Consider the following 18,366-nt stretch of genomic DNA (forward strand, 5'->3'; position numbering starts at 1 on the left):
GACTGACCAAGGTGTCCTCCTCCTCTTCCTCCCTGTCCTTAGGCTATCCTTGCTGAACAGACGGTATGACAGTTGTGCTTGTAGCACCATCTACAGTGCATGAAAGTAGCTCCTGTTCTTCCTACTCCTCTCTTCCTCATTGTCAAACAATCCATGTTGTGATGACATGATCCTGGGCTGTGTGTAATCACCCTGTATGTTTCCTTGCTCCATGTCCTCCTGCTCCAACAGCAATGCATCCTCTTTCATTGTAAGCAGAGAGCTTTTCAGAATGCAGAGAAGTGGGATGGTGATGCTAATTATGGCATCATCGCTGCTGGTGGACTCCTCAAAGTTTTGGAAAAAGTCACATATTTCTGACATCCATGTCCACTCCTAAGGTCTTATTTGTGACCTGAATGACGACGGCCTTGTTGATGCTGGTATTTGAAAACTGCCCTCTTCTGCTCACAAATCCATTCCAACATCTGCAGTGTAGAGTTCCAATGCGTGCGGACATCACACACCAGTCATTGATCCGAAAGCTGCAATCGCTGCTGAATCATGGCAAGGGTAGCTGAAGCTGTTGCTGACTTTCTAAAATGGGCACACAAGTGGCGTGCTTTCACAAGCAGATCTGGCAACTCCGGGTAGCTTTTTAGAAACCGTTGAACAACGAGGTTAAGCACATGGGCCAGGCATGGTATGTGACTCCGTTTGCCTCACCTCAGAGCCACCACCAGGTTACTACCATTGTCACACACAACCATGCCTGGCTAGAGGTTCAGCGGTGTCATCCAAATACCTGACTACTCTTTCAATGCTTTCCACTACTCTTCAGCATTGTGCGGATTGTCACCTAAGCATTTTAGCTTCAGCACAGCCTGTTGCCGCTTGGATTTGGCAGTGCTGCAGTGCTTCCAGCTTGGGACTGATGTGCTCATTTCATAGATGGAGGATGAAGAGGAGGAGGTGCAAGAGCAGTAGACTGTGGGGGCAACCCTGATTGACATAGGGCCCGCAATCCTCGGCATCAGGAGGACGTGTTCCATCCCAAGATCTGACTGGGTCCCAGCTTCCAGTATGTTAACCCAGTGTGCTGTCAGCAAGATGTACCGTTCCTGGCAATAGGCACTTGTCCATGTGTACGTGGTTAGGTGTACTTTTCCAGTAACTGCATTGTTGAGGGCACGGGTAATGTTGTGGGACACATGCTTGTGTAATGCCAGGACAGCACAGCGGGAGAAATAGTGGTGCCTGGGGACTGAGTACCTTGGGCCGGCCACTGCCATCAGGTTGCGGAAAGATTCCGTCTCCTCGAGCCCAAAAAGCAACATTTCCAGTGCAAGCAGATGAGAAATGTGTGAATTTAGTACTGTGGCCTGTGTGGCGTTGGCTGCGTATTTCCACTTGCATTCCAATGACTGGGCTATGGACAACTGAAGACTGCGCTGGGACAAGGATGTGGACGTGCTTGATGATGGTGCTATTTGAGTGTGGCAATGGCAGGTGCAGGGCTGGAGGCATCTTCGCATGCATCGTGGACAGGGGATTGACTTGCATGCAGAACAGTGGAAAAAGCAATGGTGTCACTCGCTGACACTGTTCCTGGAGACAGGGGTTGGACCCACAAAGACAGGTGTTGCAAATGACTTGTTTGGGGTTATCAGCAGTTACAACCAGACTCGGGAAGACCAAACAGTTGGACTGGCAATGTCCATCATGCTGTTATGGGGAACGGTTGCCCGCCTTCTGTCTGCAGCCACCACATTGCTTCTTCCTTCGTGAAGGGTTAATATGCCTCCCTCCCCCTGTGTGCTGCTGTCCTCCTGACAGGTGTAACAACTCTGCTGGCATCATTGCAAGGCTTCTCATCCCCCACCTGCATTACACTCAAACTCACTTACTTCTCTGGGCCTTGTTGTGACTTCTCTCTGCTGCCAGCTCCATGCTGTGTGCCTCATGTCTGTTGTTTGCTCTGTGCATGCTCTGTCTGTGGGCATAGGGGGCGGCGCCAGCTGCTCCTGTTTCTTATAGAGACTGTGTGCACATTGCTAAGGTGTCCCTGGCCAATCACCATGTGTCACGGGAGTAATGGGTAGACTAAGGCTGGTTACCCGGCCCCTGCGATATCCCTCAGGCTAGGGAAACCCTGTCTGACCCTTTCCCAGAAGTTACACTAAAGGTGTGCATGTCTGGGCTGCCAGGCCTGACCCTGTCTCCTGTTTCAGCCCTAAGCTGAAACCAGCACCCGCCACCCAGTGAAGAGACCAAACACCAATCCCCACAGAAAGCACAGACAGGGAAAACTGAAAAACACACCACTCTGCAGACACACAGGAATAAACTATAATGTGCACAGGGCAAAACAAATACAAATATAGGAAGGAGGAATATGACAAAGGATAATACACCACCAGATACGATATTCCTACAACAAGACCACCACTCCAGACTGGAATCGTTAGGCACAAAGCACAAGCTATAATCGGCGACGCCCAAAGTCCAGCATGACTATTTAAAGGCCGTGGGCGTGACCCAGCCTCCAACCAAATTACAAGCTAGATTATCCCCGAGCAAGCTGGATAAAGTCTAGCCAACGCCACTGAGCGGTGGTGGACGTATGTGGAATTACCGCTGTCTGTCGGACGCCCTAGTGTGAACAGCATCCGACATGACAATAACACAGCCCACTCAGTATATAACACAGCCCACATAGTATATAACACAGGCCATGCAGTATATAACACAGCCCACGCAGTATATAACACAGCCCACACAGTATATAACACAGGCCACACAGTATATAACACAGCCCACACATTATATAAAACTGCCCACGTAGTATATAGCAGCCATGCAGTATATAACACAGGCCACATAATATATAGCACAGCCCATGCAGTATATAGCACAGCCCACATAGTATATAACACAGCCCACGTAATATAAAGCACAGCCCACGCAGTATATAGCACAGCCCACAAAGTATATAACACAGCCTACGCAGTATATAACACTGGTCACATAGTATATAACAGACACGCAGTATATAACACAACCCATGCAGTATATAACACAGCCCACATAGTATATAACACAGCCCACGCAGTATATAACACAGCCCACGCAGTATATAACACGGCCCACATAGTATATAGCACTGCCCACATAGTATATAGCAGCCACGCAGTATATAACACAGCCCGCATAATATATAGCACAGCCCACGCAGTAAATAGCACAGCCCACATAATATATAACACAGCCCACGCAGTATATAACACAGCCCACGCAGTATATAACACTGGCCACATAGTATATAGCAGCCACGCAGTATATAACACAGCCCACGCAGTATATAACACAGCCCACATAGTATGTAACACAGTCCACACAGTATATAACACAGCCCACGCAGTATATAACACTGGCCGCATAGTATATAGCAGCCACATAGTAAATAACACTGCCCAAGTAGTATATAGCAGTGTGGGCACCATATCCCTGTTAAAAAAATAATTAAAATAAAAAATAGTTATATACTCACCCGCTGGCGTCCAGAGAAGCTGTCCCGATGCGCACACTGCTTCCACCAGCTTCCATTACCAGTGATACATTGCGAAATTACCCAGATGACTTAGAGGTCTCGCGAGACCGCTAAGTCTTCTGGGTAATTTTGCAATGCATCTCTTGGAACGAAAGCTGGCGGCAGCCACACGCGCATCGGCTGACAACAGAAGGTGAGAATAGCAGGTTTTTAGTTTTTTTATTATTTTTAACATTAGATCTTTTTACTATTGATGCTGCACAGGCAGCATCAATAGTAAAATTTGGTCACACAGGGTTAATAGCAGCGTTAACGGAGTGCGTTACCTGTGGCATAACATGTCGGTTAGCGCTGCCATTAACTCTGTATCAGTGCTGGCTGGAGGGGAGTATGGAGCGGGCGCCAGGCACTGTCTGGACGGAAGTAGGGAGAGACTAATTCTCGGCCGGACTGTGCCTTGTGCCTGGCGGCTGCGACCAATCAGCGACGCGGGATTTCCGTTACAGGCAGACAGACGGAAGTACCCTTTAGACAATTATATATATAGATTCTGCTAAAGAGAGGACAAAAAAAAGTAATATAGTAGAAGTGGGATCTCATCCCAAAAGACAATCAAATGATGCCCAATTATTTTCCACTTTGTGGAGAGGTTGTGTACAGTTTCTGTATTTCACTTTGTGGTTAAAAAGTCAAAACAGTCATGGTAGATAATTTGGGCTGCTTTTATATTTAGCAAATACATTGGAGAGCATCATTGCCTCTGACCTCCAGTTTAGTTTGATAAATCAGCAGGGATAATCAGCTAATTCATCATTTTGTTATAGCTGCTACTTAGACTCATCGAATGATAGAGTTGGAAGGTACCTCCTCGATCATCGTGTCCAACCTCCTGTTCAATGCAGGATTCACTTAACCATCTTAGACAGATGTCTGTCCAGCCTCTGTTTGAAGACTTTCATTGTAGGAGAACTCACCACCACTCACCACTCATTGAGCATAGGGTTGAGCGACTTTCATTTTTTTAAGATCGAGTAGGGTTTTGGGAAACCCGATTTTGTCCAGAGTCGAGTCGAGTGCAGTCGGCCGATTATCGCTAAAAGTCGGGGATCGACCGAAACACGAAACCCAATGCAAGTCAATGGGGAAGCATAGTCGGCAGTGAGTGGAGGCCAGGAAAACACCTACAGTGCCCATTTTAATGCCAAAAACATCCATTCTTGTTTCTGAAGCTTGCCAATCTTAATTAACTGTATAATAATAGTTGGGCATAGGGAATTGGGGGAAAGTTGTGGGGGGAGTAGGGCTGGCTCAAGTTTTTCGTGGGCCCAGGAAATGCGGACTACGTCACGGCGGTGTTGCAGGGAAAGGTAAGTATTTAAAAGTTGCAAGTGCTGTGATCCTGAGCAAGCAGGGGGGGCCCACTCGTTCGCATTGCCACTGGCACAGGGCCCCTCAAAGTACGGCGGTGTGTTTGCATGGCGGGGGCGCCTCCCACCAGCAGCGACACTTTTGCGTACTCTGAGGGGCCCTGTGCCAGTGACGTCGCCAACGAGTATGCCCCCCCACCTGATGAAGGAACCTGCACTTTCATCTGCACCTTCCTCTTTGTCCCTGTGTAAGGTGGTATAACATGCGGGAAGGGGAACCTTACTTTCAGCAGGGACAGATTCTGGCTGTGTAGAGTACAAGGGGAATGTAGTGGTCTAGGTCAATGTACCAGCAGACTCATTTAGCAGTGGCTGGGCAATGGGCAGGATGAGGAGGAAACAGATATAGGGCCAAAGAATAAAGTAGGCTACATGCAGTTCAAAATTGGTAACAGGACTAAACAGGCGGCATTGCTTTGTTCAGTGGAGTAGCAAACCCAAGAGCAGCAGACACTGTTTCAAGGGCCTAACCACACTAGTAGGCCAAATGCAGTTTAATATCTGATAGTATAGGGCGAAAGCCAGAATGTGGAAGCTCAGCTTTGTTCAGTTGAGGACAACACCAGGGAGGGGCAGACACCTTTAGTAGGCCGGAAAAGCCTATTGCATTTTTTAAAATGGTAATTTGGAGCAGAAGGTTGAAGCTCAGCTTTATTTAGTTGAGGGCAACACCAGGGAGGGGCAGAAGCCGTTAGTAGGCCCTAACCACCATTTTTTTTTTTTTTAAAACCACTTAATGAGAGCCGGAAGGTTGAAGCTCAGCTTTATTTAGTTGAGGACAACACCAGGGAGGGGCAGAAGCCGTTAGTAGGCCCTAACCACCATTTTTTTTTTTTTTAAAACCACTTAATGAGAGCCGGAAGGTTGAAGCTCAGCTTTATTTAGTTGAGGACAACACCAGGGAGGGGCAGAAGCCGTTAGTAGGCCCTAACCACCATTTTTTTTTTAAAACCACATAATGAGAGCCGGAAGGTTGAAGCTCAGCTTTATTTAGTTGAGGACAACACCAGGGAGGGGCAGAAGCCGTTAGTAGGCCCTAACCACCATTTTTTTTTTAAAACCACTTAATGAGAGCCGGAAGGTTGAAGCTCAGCTTTATTTAGTTGAGGACAACACCAGGGAGGGGCAGAAGCCGTTAGTAGGCCCTAACCACCATTTTTTTTTTTTAAACCACATAATGAGAGCCGGAAGGTTGAAGCTCAGCTTTATTTAGTTGAGGACAACACCAGGGAGGGGCAGAAGCCGTTAGTAGGCCCTAACCACCATTTTTTTTTTTAAAACCACATAATGAGAGCCGGAAGGTTGAAGCTCAGCTTTATTTAGTTGAGGGCAACACCAGGGAGGGGCAGAAGCCGTTAGTAGGCCCTAACCAAAGTTGAAGGCCCAATGCAGTTTAATTTCTGATACTATAGGCCGAAAGCCAGAAGGTGGAAGTTCCGATTTAGACAGTGGAGGACAATTTGAATTAGGGACTGCAGACAGACTTAGTAGGCTGTCCCCTGTGGACCATGCATCCACCACATTAACCCATTGCGCCGTAATGGACACGTAATCTTCCGTGGCCATGCCTACAGGTCCATGCGTCTGTTGTCAGGTGCACCTTTGTACTCACAGATTGCCAGAGTGCATGGACAATGCGGTCTTCTACATGCTGGTGGAGGGTTGGGATGGCTTTTCTCGCAAAAGAAGTGTCGACTGGTTAGCTTGTAGCGTGGTACAGCGTAGTCCATCATGGCCTTATTAATAGTAAATAAAATATATAACTAGGCTCTATGAACTTTTAAATAGGTTCCAGGGGTACACGGGCAGCATTGGTGTGGTCAGTGGAGGAGTATTGCAAGTAGGGGCTGCAGACAGGCTATCAAAGGCCTAAAATAACAAACAGTAGGCAGTCATGGCAGTTTTACATCGGTTACATGGATACACAGGCAGGCACTCCAGGCAGCATTGTGCTCAGTGGAGGAGTATTGCAAGTAGGGGCCGCAGACAGGCTATCAAAGGCCTAAAATAACAAACAGTAGGCAGTCATGGCAGTTTTACATCGGTTACATGGATACACAGGCAGGCACTCCAGGCAGCATTGTGGTCAGTGGAGGAGTATTGCAAGTAGGGGCCGCAGACAGGCTATCAAAGGCCTAAAATAACAAACAGTAGGCAGTCATGGCAGTTTTACATCGGTTACATGGATACACAGGCAGCTAGGTGGTGAGTGGAGGAGTATTTAAAGTAAGGACCGCAGACAGGCTATCAAAGGCCTAACATAACAAACAATAGGCTCATGGCAGTTTTACAGCGGTTACATGGATACACGGGCAGGCAGCTTGGTGGTGAGTGGAGGAGTATTTAAAGTATGGACCGCAGACAGGCTTCGAAGGCCTAACACAATAAAATGGGCTGGCTGTAGGCACTTTAAAATTGGTTCCAGGGGTACACGGGCAGCAGTGGTCTGGTCAGTGGAGGCCTAGTGGAAGTATGGACCGCAGACAGGCTTCGAAGGCCTAACACAATAAAATGGGCTGGCTGTAGGCACTTTAAAATTGGTTCCAGGGGTACACGGGCAGCAGTGGTCTGGTCAGTGGAGGCCTAGTGGAAGTATGGACCGCAGACAGGCTTCGAAGGCCTAACACAATAAAATGGGCTGGCTGTAGGCACTTTAAAATTGGTTCCAGGGGTACACGGGCAGCAGTGGTCTGGTCAGTGGAGGACTAGTGGAAGTATGGACCGCAGACAGGCTTCGAAGGCCTAACACAATAAAATGGGCTGGCTGTAGGCACTTTAAAATTGGTTCCAGGGGTACACGGGCAGCAGTGGTCTGGTCAGTGGAGGCCTAGTGGAAGTATGGACCGCAGACAGGCTTCGAAGGCCTAACACAATAAAATGGGCTGGCTGTAGGCACTTTAAAATTGGTTCCAGGGGTACACGGGCAGCAGTGGTCTGGTCAGTGGAGGCCTAGTGGAAGTATGGACCGCAGACAGGCTTCGAAGGCCTAACACAATAAAATGGGCTGGCTGTAGGCACTTTAAAATTGGTTCCAGGGGTACACGGGCAGCAGTGGTCTGGTCAGTGGAGGCCTAGTGGAAGTATGGACCGCAGACAGGCTTCGAAGGCCTAACACAATAAAATGGGCTGGCTGTAGGCACTTTAAAATTGGTTCCAGGGGTACACGGGCAGCAGTGGTCTGGTCAGTGGAGGACTAGTGGAAGTATGGACCGCAGACAGGCTTCGAAGGCCTAACACAATAAAATGGGCTGGCTGTAGGCACTTTAAAATTGGTTCCAGGGGTACACGGGCAGCAGTGGTCTGGTCAGTGGAGGCCTAGTGGAAGGAGGGACCGCAGACAGGCTTCGAAGGCCTAACACAATAAAATGGGCTGGCTGTAGGCACTTTAAAATTGGTTCCAGGGGTACACGGGCAGCAGTGGTCTGGTCAGTGGAGGACTAGTGGAAGGAGGGAGCGCAGAAAGGCTTCAAAGGCCTAAAATAACAAACAATAGGCTCATGGCAGTTTTACAGCGGTTACATGGATACACGGGCAGGCAGCTTGGTGGTCAGTGGAGGAGTAGGGACCGCAGACAGGCTATCAAAGGCCTAAAATAACAAACAATAGGCTCATGGCAGTTTTACAGCGGTTACATGGATACACGGGCAGGCAGCTTGGTGCTGAGTGGAGGAGTAGTGCAAGGAGTGTCTGTCCCAGTACTCCCAAAATATAAATAGATGTTAATGTCTCGCAAAACAACCAAAACAAAAAAAAAGATGGCATACTTAGGTACAGGGGTGGGCTCATCTGCTGTGTTTCTGACATAGTAATTTGGCAGTAACTATTTAATGGTGCCAATATAGGACACAGACACAGACTACTTTAAGTTGCATCATAGATGTCTACAAATTTGTATTGTCAGTGCCAGACATTGAATGATGTCAGCGAATAGACTAAAGATTGGTGGAGCTGTGCGACATAATTTTGCACGTAGTAGAGCCCAGTTTGAGCTGGGGTAGGGGGGAACTCTCTTGAGGCCGGCGGGACCGCCCCAGGGCCACTCATGTTACAACGGTGTGTCTGACGTTGGGTGCGCACCACCACCGCCAGAGACACTACATTGTACTATGAGGGACCCAGTAGCAATGCCGTCAACCAAAAGCGAGCACACCCACCTCTTCAGACAAACAGCAGTCTCACGGGTGCTTGCGCCAAGTCGCGATACCACGGCCCCGTGTGGGGAGTTTGGCCATTTAGGGAGGTGTAAACATGTCGTATGCTGTACAATCTGCAGCAGCAAATTAGACATTAGAAAAGTAATTCACAGGCAAGAGCTTTTCATAGGAAAGCTAGGTGTCGGCCGGGCAAGGTGGGGCAAAAGATTTTGAAATCCAGTTGTGGTTCATTTTAATGAATGTTAGATCGTCAACATTTTGGGTAGCCAGACGAGTCCTTTTTTCGGTTAATATTGACCCTGCAGCACTGAATACTCTTTCTGATAGGACACTTGCTGCCGGGCAAGCAAGCTCCTGCAATGCATATTCTGCCAATTCTGGCCAGGTGTCTAATTTGGAGGCCCAGTAATCAAATGGGAATGACGGTTGAGGGAGAACATCGATAAGGGATGAAAAATAGTTAGTAACCATACTGGACAAATGTTGTCTCCTGTCACTTTCAATTGATGCAGCAGTACCTGTCCTGTCTGCGGTCATAGCAAAATCACTCCACAACCTGGTCAGAAAACCCCTCTGTCCAACGCCACTTCTGATGTGTGCACCCCTAACACTCCTAGTCTGCTGCCCCCTGGAGCTCGTGTGAGAACGATCACGTGCGCTGTGTGCTGGGAATGCCTGAAGCAAACGGTCAACAAGAGTTGATTGTTTGGTTGCTAATATTAGTTCCAAGTTCTCATGTGGCATAATATTTTGCAATTTGCCTTTATAGCGTGGATCAAGGAGGCAGGCCAACCAGTAATCGTCATCGTTCATCATTTTCGTAATGCGTGTGTCCCTTTGTAGGATACGTAAGGCATAATCCGCCATGTGGGCCAAAGTTCCACTTGTCAAATCTCCGGTTGTGATTGGTTGAGGGGCAGTTGCAGGCAAATCTACGTCACTTGTGTCCCTCAAAAAACCAGAACCCGGCCGTGACACGCAACCAATTTCCTGTGCCCCCGTGAAAGTTTCCGCATTAAAAATATACTCATCCCCATCATCCTCCTCGTCCTCCACCTCCTCTTCGCCCGCTACCTCGTCCTGTACACTGCCCTGACCAGACAATGGCTGACTGTCATCAAGGCTTCCCTCTTCCTCTGGTGCAGACGCCTGCTCCTTTATGTGCGTCAAACTTTGCATCAGCAGACGCATTAGGGGGATGCTCATGCTTATTACGGCGTTGTCTGCACTAACCAGCCGTGTGCATTCCTCAAAACACTGAAGGACTTGACACATGTCTTGTATCTTCGACCACTGCACACCTGACAACTCCATGTCTGCCATCCTACTGCCTGCCCGTGTATCCTCCCACAAATAAATAACAGCACGCCTCTGTTCGCACAGTCTCTGAAGCATGTGCAGTGTTGAGTTCCACCTTGTTGCAACGTCTATGATTAGGCGATGCTGGGGAAGGTTCAAAGACCGCTGATAGGTCTGCATACGGCTGGCGTGTACAGGCGAACGTCGGATATGTGAGCAAAGTGCACGCACTTTGAGGAGCAGGTCGGAGAACCCAGGATAAGTTTTCAATAAGCACTGCACCACCAGGTTTAAGGTGTGAGCCAGGCAAGGAATGTGTTTCAGTTGGGAAAGGGAGATGGCAGCCATGAAATTCCTTCCGTTATCACTCACTACCTTGCCTGCCTCAAGATCTACTGTGCCCAGCCACGACTGCGTTTCTTGTTGCAAGAACTCGGACAGAACTTCCGCGGTGTGTCTGTTGTCGCCCAAACACTTCATAGCCAATACAGCCTGCTGACGCTTGGCAGTAGCTGGCCCATAATGGGACAACTGGTGTGCAACAGTGTCATCTGCCGATGGAGTGGTTGGCCGACTGCGTTCTGTGGAAGAGCTGTAGCTTCTGCAGGAGGACGAGGAGGAGGAGGAGGGGGTGCGAACGCCTACAGCCAACTGTTTCCTAGACCGTGGGCTAGGCACAACTGTCCCTAAATTGATGTCGCCTGTGGACCCTGCATCCACCACATTCACCCAGTGTGCCGTGATGGACACATAACGTCCCTGGCCATGCCTACTGGTCCATGCATCTGTAGTCAGGTGCACCTTTGTACTCACAGATTGCCTGAGTGCATGGACGATGCGCTGTTTAACATGCTGGTGCAGGGCTGGGATGGCTTTTCTGGAAAAAAAGTGTCGACTGGGTAGCTCGTATCGTGGTTCAGCGTACTCCATCAGGGCTTTGAAAGCTTCGCTTTCAACTAACCGGTAGGGCATCATCTCTAACGAGATTAGTCTAGCTATGTGGGCGTTAAAACCCTGTGTACGCGGATGCGAGGATAAGTACTTCCTTTTTCTAACCAGAGTCTCATGTAGGGTGAGCTGGACTGGAGAGCTGTAGATCGTGGAACTTTCGGGTGTGCCGGTGGACATGGCAGACTGAGAGACGGTTGGAGACGGTATTGTTTCCGCCGGTGCCCTACATGCAATATTTCCTCCTACAAAACTGGTGATTCCCTGACCCTGACTGCTTTTGGCTGGCAAAGAAACCTGCACAGATACTGCCGGTGGTGCGGAAAATGGTGGCCTTACAGTGACGGAAGGGATGTTGCGTTGCTGACTAGCTTCATTGGCCGAGGGTGCTACAACCTTGAGGGACGTTTGGTAGTTAGTCCAGGCTTGAGAATGCATGGTGGTTAAGTGTCTATGCATGCAACTAGTATTTAGACTTTTCAGATTCTGACCTCTGCTTAAGCTAGTTGAACATTTTTGACAGATGACTTTGCGCTGATCAGTTGGATGTTGTTTAAAAAAATGCCAGACTGCACTCTTCCTAGACTCTGATCCCTTTTCAGGGATTGCAGACTGAGCTTTAACCGGATGGCAACGCTGTGCTCCAACAGGTTTTGGCTTTGACACGCGTTTTGGTCCAGATACGGGCCCGGCAGATGGAACCTGTTGCGATGTTGATGCCTGCTGCGGCCCCTCCTCCACCTCCGCTTCTGAACTACTGCCGCCTGCACCCTGTTCCCCCAATGGCTGCCAATCGGGGTCAATAACTGGGTCATCTATTACCTCCTCTTCGAGCTCGTGTGCAACTTCGTCTGTGTCACTGTGTCGGTCGGTGGTATAGCGTTCGTGGCGGGGCAACATAGTCTCATCAGGGTCTGATTGTGGATCTGTACCCTGAGAGGGCAATGTGGTGGTCTGAGTCAAAGGAGCAGCATAGTACTCTGGCTGTGGCTGTGCATCAGTGCACTCCATGTCAGAATATACTTGTAATGGGCATGGCCTGTTAAATGTTTCACTTTCTAAGCCAGGGACGGTATGTGTAAAGAGCTCCATGGAGTGACCCGTTGTGTCGCCTGCTGCATCCTTCTCTCTTGTTGTAGTTTTTGCTGAGGAGGACAAGGAAGCGACTTGTCCCTGACCGTGAACATCCACAAGCGACGCGCTGCTTTTACATTTACCAGTTTCGGAAGAGGAGGCAAAAGAGCTAGAGGCTGAGTCTGCAATGTAAGCCAAAACTTGCTGTTGCTGCTCCGCCTTTAAAAGCGGTTTTCCTACTCCCAGAAAAGAGAGCGTTCGAGGCCTTGTGTAGCCTGACGACGAAACTGGCTCCACAGCTCCAGACTTAGGTGGAATATTTTTATCCCCACGACCACCTGATGCTCCACTACCACTACCATCATTACCAGCTGACAATGAACGCCCACGACGACCTCTTGCACCAGACTTCCTCATTGTTTTAAAATCTTAACCAAAGTAACTTTATTTGTTGCTATCAAACAACTTACACGGTGAGCTATAACTTCAGTATGATTTCAATATCCCTTAACAGGTTGGTGAGACCACAAGGAAAATCAGGCACAATGTTACACACTCTGTTTTCTGTGGCACAAAATCACAGAGATGACACACACGCAGGACTGTCACTCAAGCACTAATGTCAATATTAATCTCCCACCTAATTTATTTATTTTTTTTTCTCAGGGAGACTTTAGAAACCAAATAATATTAAAAAAAAAAAAAAAAAAGGCTTTCTATGGCCCACAATTAGAGAGAGAGAGGTGGCACAACCAGGAGTCAAGACTGGCGCACAAGCTGAAAGGGCAATATTACTCTCCCACTGTTTTTTATGTTTTTTTTGTTTTTTTCAGGGAGACTTTAGAAACCAAATAATATTAAAAAAACCAAAAAAAAAAAAGGCTTTCTATGGCCCACTGAATGAGAGGGAGAGAGGTGGCACACCCAGGAGTCAAGACTGGCACACAAGCTGAAAGGGCAATATTACTCTCCCACTGTTTTTTTATGTATTTTTTGTTTTTTCAGGGAGACTTTAGAAACCCAATAATATTTAAAAAAAAAAATAAATAGGCTTTCTATGGCCCACTGAATGAGAGGGAGAGAGGTGACACACCCAGGAGTCAAGACTGGCACACAAGCTGAAAGGGCAATATTACTCTCCCACTGTTTTTTTAGGTTTTTTTTTTTTTTTCAGGGAGAATTAGAAACCAAATAATATTAAAAAAAAAAAAAAAATAGGCTTTCTATGGCCCACTGAATGAAAGGGAGAGAGGTGGCACACCCAGGAGTCAAGACTGGCACACAAGCTGAAAGGGCAATATTACTCTCCCACTGTTTTTTTATGTATTTTTTGTTTTTTCAGGGAGACTTTAGAAACCCAATAATATTTTAAAAAAAAAATAAATAGGCTTTCTATGGCCCACTGAATGAGAGGGAGAGAGGTGGCACACCCAGGAGTCAAGACTGGCACACAAGCTGAAAGGGCAATATTACTCTCCCACTGTTTTTTTAGGTTTTTTTTTTTTTTCAGGGAGACTTTAGAAACCAAATAATATTAAAAAAAAAAAAAAAAAAAAAAAAATAGGCTTGCTATAGCCCACTGAATGAGAGATAGCACACACAGCAGTGGCACACAAGCCCTGACTGAGGCCAATATTTTTCTCCCACTGATTGATGTAGTGTTTTTGTGTTGAGGTAGAATTTAGAACACAAATCACGGAAAAAATAAATAGGCTTTCTATGGCCCACTGAATGAAAGGGAGAGAGGTGGCACACCCAGGAGTCAAGACTGGCACACAAGCTGAAAGGGCAATATTACTCTCCCACTGTTTTTTTATGTATTTTTTGTTTTTTCAGGGAGACTTTAGAAACCCAATAATATTTAAAAAAAAAAAAAAGGCTTTCTATGGCCCACAATTAGAGAGAGAGAGGTGGCACAACCAGGAGTCAAGACTGGCGCACAAGCTGAAAGGGCAATATTACTCTCCCACTGTTTTTTATGTTTTTTTTGTTTTTTTCAGGGAGACTTTAGAAACCAAATAATATTAAAAAAACCAAAAAAAAAAAAGGCTTTCTATGGCCCACTGAATGAGAGGGAGAGAGGTGGCACACCCAGGAGTCAAGACTGGCACACAAGCTGAAAGGGCAATATTACTCTCCCACTGTTTTTTTATGTATTTTTTGTTTTTTTCAGGGAGACTTTAGAAACCCAATAATATTTAAAAAAAAAAATAAATAGGCTTTCTATGGCCCACTGAATGAGAGGGAGAGAGGTGGCACACCCAGGAGTCAAGACTGGCACACAAGCTGAAAGGGCAATATTACTCTCCCACTGTTTTTTTAGGTTTTTTTTGTTTTTTCAGGGAGACTTTAGAAACCCAATAATATTTAAAAAAAAAAATAAATAGGCTTTCTATGGCCCACTGAATGAAAGGGAGAGAGGTGGCACACCCAGGAGTCAAGACTGGCACACAAGCTGAAAGGGCAATATTACTCTCCCACTGTTTTTTTATGTATTTTTTGTTTTTTTCAGGGAGACTTTAGAAACCCAATAATATTTAAAAAAAAAAATAAATAGGCTTTCTATGGCCCACTGAATGAGAGGGAGAGAGGTGGCACACCCAGGAGTCAAGACTGGCACACAAGCTGAAAGGGCAATATTACTCTCCCACTGTTTTTTTAGGTTTTTTTTTTTTTTCAGGGAGACTTTTGAAACCAAATAATATTAAAAAAAAAAAAAAAATAAAAATATAGGCTTGCTATAGCCCACTGAATGAGAGATAGCGCACACACAGCAGTGGCACACAAGCCCTGACTGAGGCCAATATTTTTCTCCCACTGATTGATGTAGTGTTTCTGTGTTGAGGTAGATTTTAGAACACAAATCACGGAAAAAATAAATAGGCTTTCTATGGCCCACTCAGTGAGAGATGGCACACACAGGGATGGCACTGTAGCAGAAATGCCAATCTTAATCTCCCACAAAAAAAAAACAAAAAAAAAAAAAAAACTGTCCTACAATTACTATCTCCCTGCAGTAATGTAAGCCAGGTATGGCAGGCAGCAATAGGAGTGGACTGATGCACAAATTAAATAAAAAGTGTGGACAAACAAAAAAGATAGCTGTGCAGAAAGGAAGGAACAAGAGGATATGTGCTTTGAAAAAAGCAGTTGGTTTCCACAGTGGCGTACACACAGCAATACAGCTATCACGGAGCCTTCTAGGGCAGCCCAATGAGCTACAGCGCTGAGGGGAAAAAAAAAAAAAAATAGCTTCCACTGTTCCTGCACACCGAAGGTGGTGTTGGACAGTGGAAATCGCTGCAGCACAAGCGGTTTGGTGGTTAGTGGACCCTGCCTAACGCTCTCCCTGCTTCTGATGAAGCGGCAGCAACCTGTCCCTAAGCTCAGATCAGCAGCAGTAAGATGGCGGTCGGCGGGAACGCCCCTTTATAGCCCCTGTGACGCCGCAGACAGCAAGCCAATCACTGCAATGCCCTTCTCTAAGATGGTGGGGACCAGGATCTATGTCATCACGCTGCCCACACTCTGCGTTCACCTTCATTGGCTGAGAAATGGCGCTTTTCGCGTCATTGAAACGCGACTTTGGCGCGAAAGTCGCGTACCGCATGGCCGACAAGCACAGGGGTCGGATCGGGTTTCATGAGACGCCGACTTAGCCAAAAGTCGGCGACTTTTGAAAATGATCGACCCGTTTCGCTCAACCCTAATTGAGCACTCTCACTGTCAAAATATTTTTTTAAAATATTTAACCTGTATCTTCTCTCTTTCAGTTTCATGACATTGCATCTCATGTTTCCATGTGCAAATGAGAATAAGGATGATCACTGTCACTGATAAGTGATTGTACTTCTATTTCTCATGTAATCATGTTTCCTTCCAGAGAAATTAGTTGCACTGACTTTGATAATAGTGCTTATAGAAAAATCTTGTAACAGCTGTGATGTGGAATATTCGGTGAATGCCCCTGGACACTATCCTGAGGTCCACCATCTAACTTATAAATGAAGGAGGCAGTACTTAAAATAAAACACAGAAGAAGGAAGAGGGAACAGTACTTTATTTTCTCATCTCAAATGTAGTGTTTCTTCCTCAGAATGAAACTAGACAAACTGTGCAATGCAGGAACTTATAAAGGGTTAACCCTTAATACGCAAATGTACATCAATTAAATTGTAAAGAAACAATATGACAGTGCAGTTTAAAATTATGAAGTGCATATAGCCAGTTGAATGAATACAGTGCCTTGCGAAAGTATTCAGGAGAAGCGTGAAACTCGGTCCGAGGAGCGCCGAAAGGAAACTCTGACACCAATTTTGGTGTCAGAGTTTCCTTCTGGTGCTCCTTGGACTGAGTTTTACCCTTCTCCTGTTTCTGTCCTCTTTCAGAGGTGTTCGGCTGGAGCTGAAGGGGAACTTTGCACTTTTTTTCCCCCACTGGGGCTACCCTTCCAGCGCTCCTAAAAAATCTGCCTGCTACTGACTTTGTGAAAGTATTCAGCTCCCTGGAACTTTTCAACCTTTTCCCACATATCATGCTTCAAACATAAGAATACCAAATGTACATTTTTGGTGAAGACTCAACAACAAGTGGAACACAATTGTGAAGTTGAACGAAATGTATTGGCTATTTTAAATTTTTGTGGAAATTCAAAAACTTAAAAGTGGGTCTGGCAATATAATTTGGCCCCTTTAACTTAATACTTTGTTGTGCCACCCTTTGCTGCAATTACAGCTGCAAGTCGCTTGGGGTATGTCTCTATCAGTTTTGTACATCAAGAGACTGAAATTCTTGGCCATTCTTCCTTGTCAAACAGCTCAAGCTCAGTGAGGTTTGATGGAGATAGTTTGTGAACAGCAGTTTTCAGCTCTATCCATAGGTTCTCGATTGGATTGAGGTGTGGAATTTGACTTGGCCATTCTAACACCTGGATACACTTATTTGTGAACAATTCCATTGTAGATATTGATTTATGTTTGGGACCATTGTCTTGTTGGAAGACAAATCTCCGTCCCAGTCTCAGGTCTCTTGCAGACTCAAACAGGTTTTCTTCAAGAATGGTCCTGTATTTGGCTCCATCCATCTTCCCATCAATTTAAACCATATTCCCTGTCCCTGCTGAAGAAAAGCAGGCCCAAACCATGCTGCTGCCATCACCATGTTTGACAGTGGGGATGGTGTGTTCTGGGTGATGAGCTGTGTTGCATTTACGCCAAACATATCGTTTGGCATTGTTGCCAAAAAGTTTGATTTTGGTTTCATCTGACCAGAGCACCTTCTTCCACATGTTTGGTGTGTCTCCAAGGTGGCTTGTTGCAACTTTAAATTACACTTTTTATGGATATCTTTGAGAAATGGCTTTCCTCTTGCCACTCTTCCATAAAGGCCAGATTTGTGCAGTGTACGACTGATTGTTGCCCTATGGACAGACTGTCCCACCTCAGCTGTAGATCTCTGCAGTTCATCCAGAGTGATCATGGGCCTCTTGGCTACATCTCTGATCATTCTTCTCCTTGTTTGAGATGAAAGTTTAGAGGGTCGGCCAGGTCTTGGTCGATTTGCAGTGGTATAATATTCCTTCCATTTCAATATGATCACTTGCACAGTGCTCCTTGGGATGTTTAAACTTTTGGAAACCATTTTGTATCCAAATCCGGCTTTAAACTTTTCTACAACAGTATCATGGACCTGCCTGTTGTGTTCCTTGGTCTTCATGATGCTCTCTGTGCTTCAAACAGAACCCTGAGATTATCAAAAAGCAGGTGCATTTATACGGAGACTTGATTACACACAGGTGGATTATATTTATCATCAGTAGTAGTGTTGAGCATTCCGATACTGCAAATATCGGGTATCGGCCAATATTCGCTGTATCGGAATTCCGATACCGAGTTCCGATATTTTTGTGATATCGGGAATCGGGATCGGGCTCCAT

The sequence above is a fragment of the Ranitomeya variabilis genome, chromosome 3, assembly GCF_051348905.1.
Source record: "Ranitomeya variabilis isolate aRanVar5 chromosome 3, aRanVar5.hap1, whole genome shotgun sequence".
NCBI classification, from domain to species: domain Eukaryota; kingdom Metazoa; phylum Chordata; class Amphibia; order Anura; family Dendrobatidae; genus Ranitomeya; species Ranitomeya variabilis.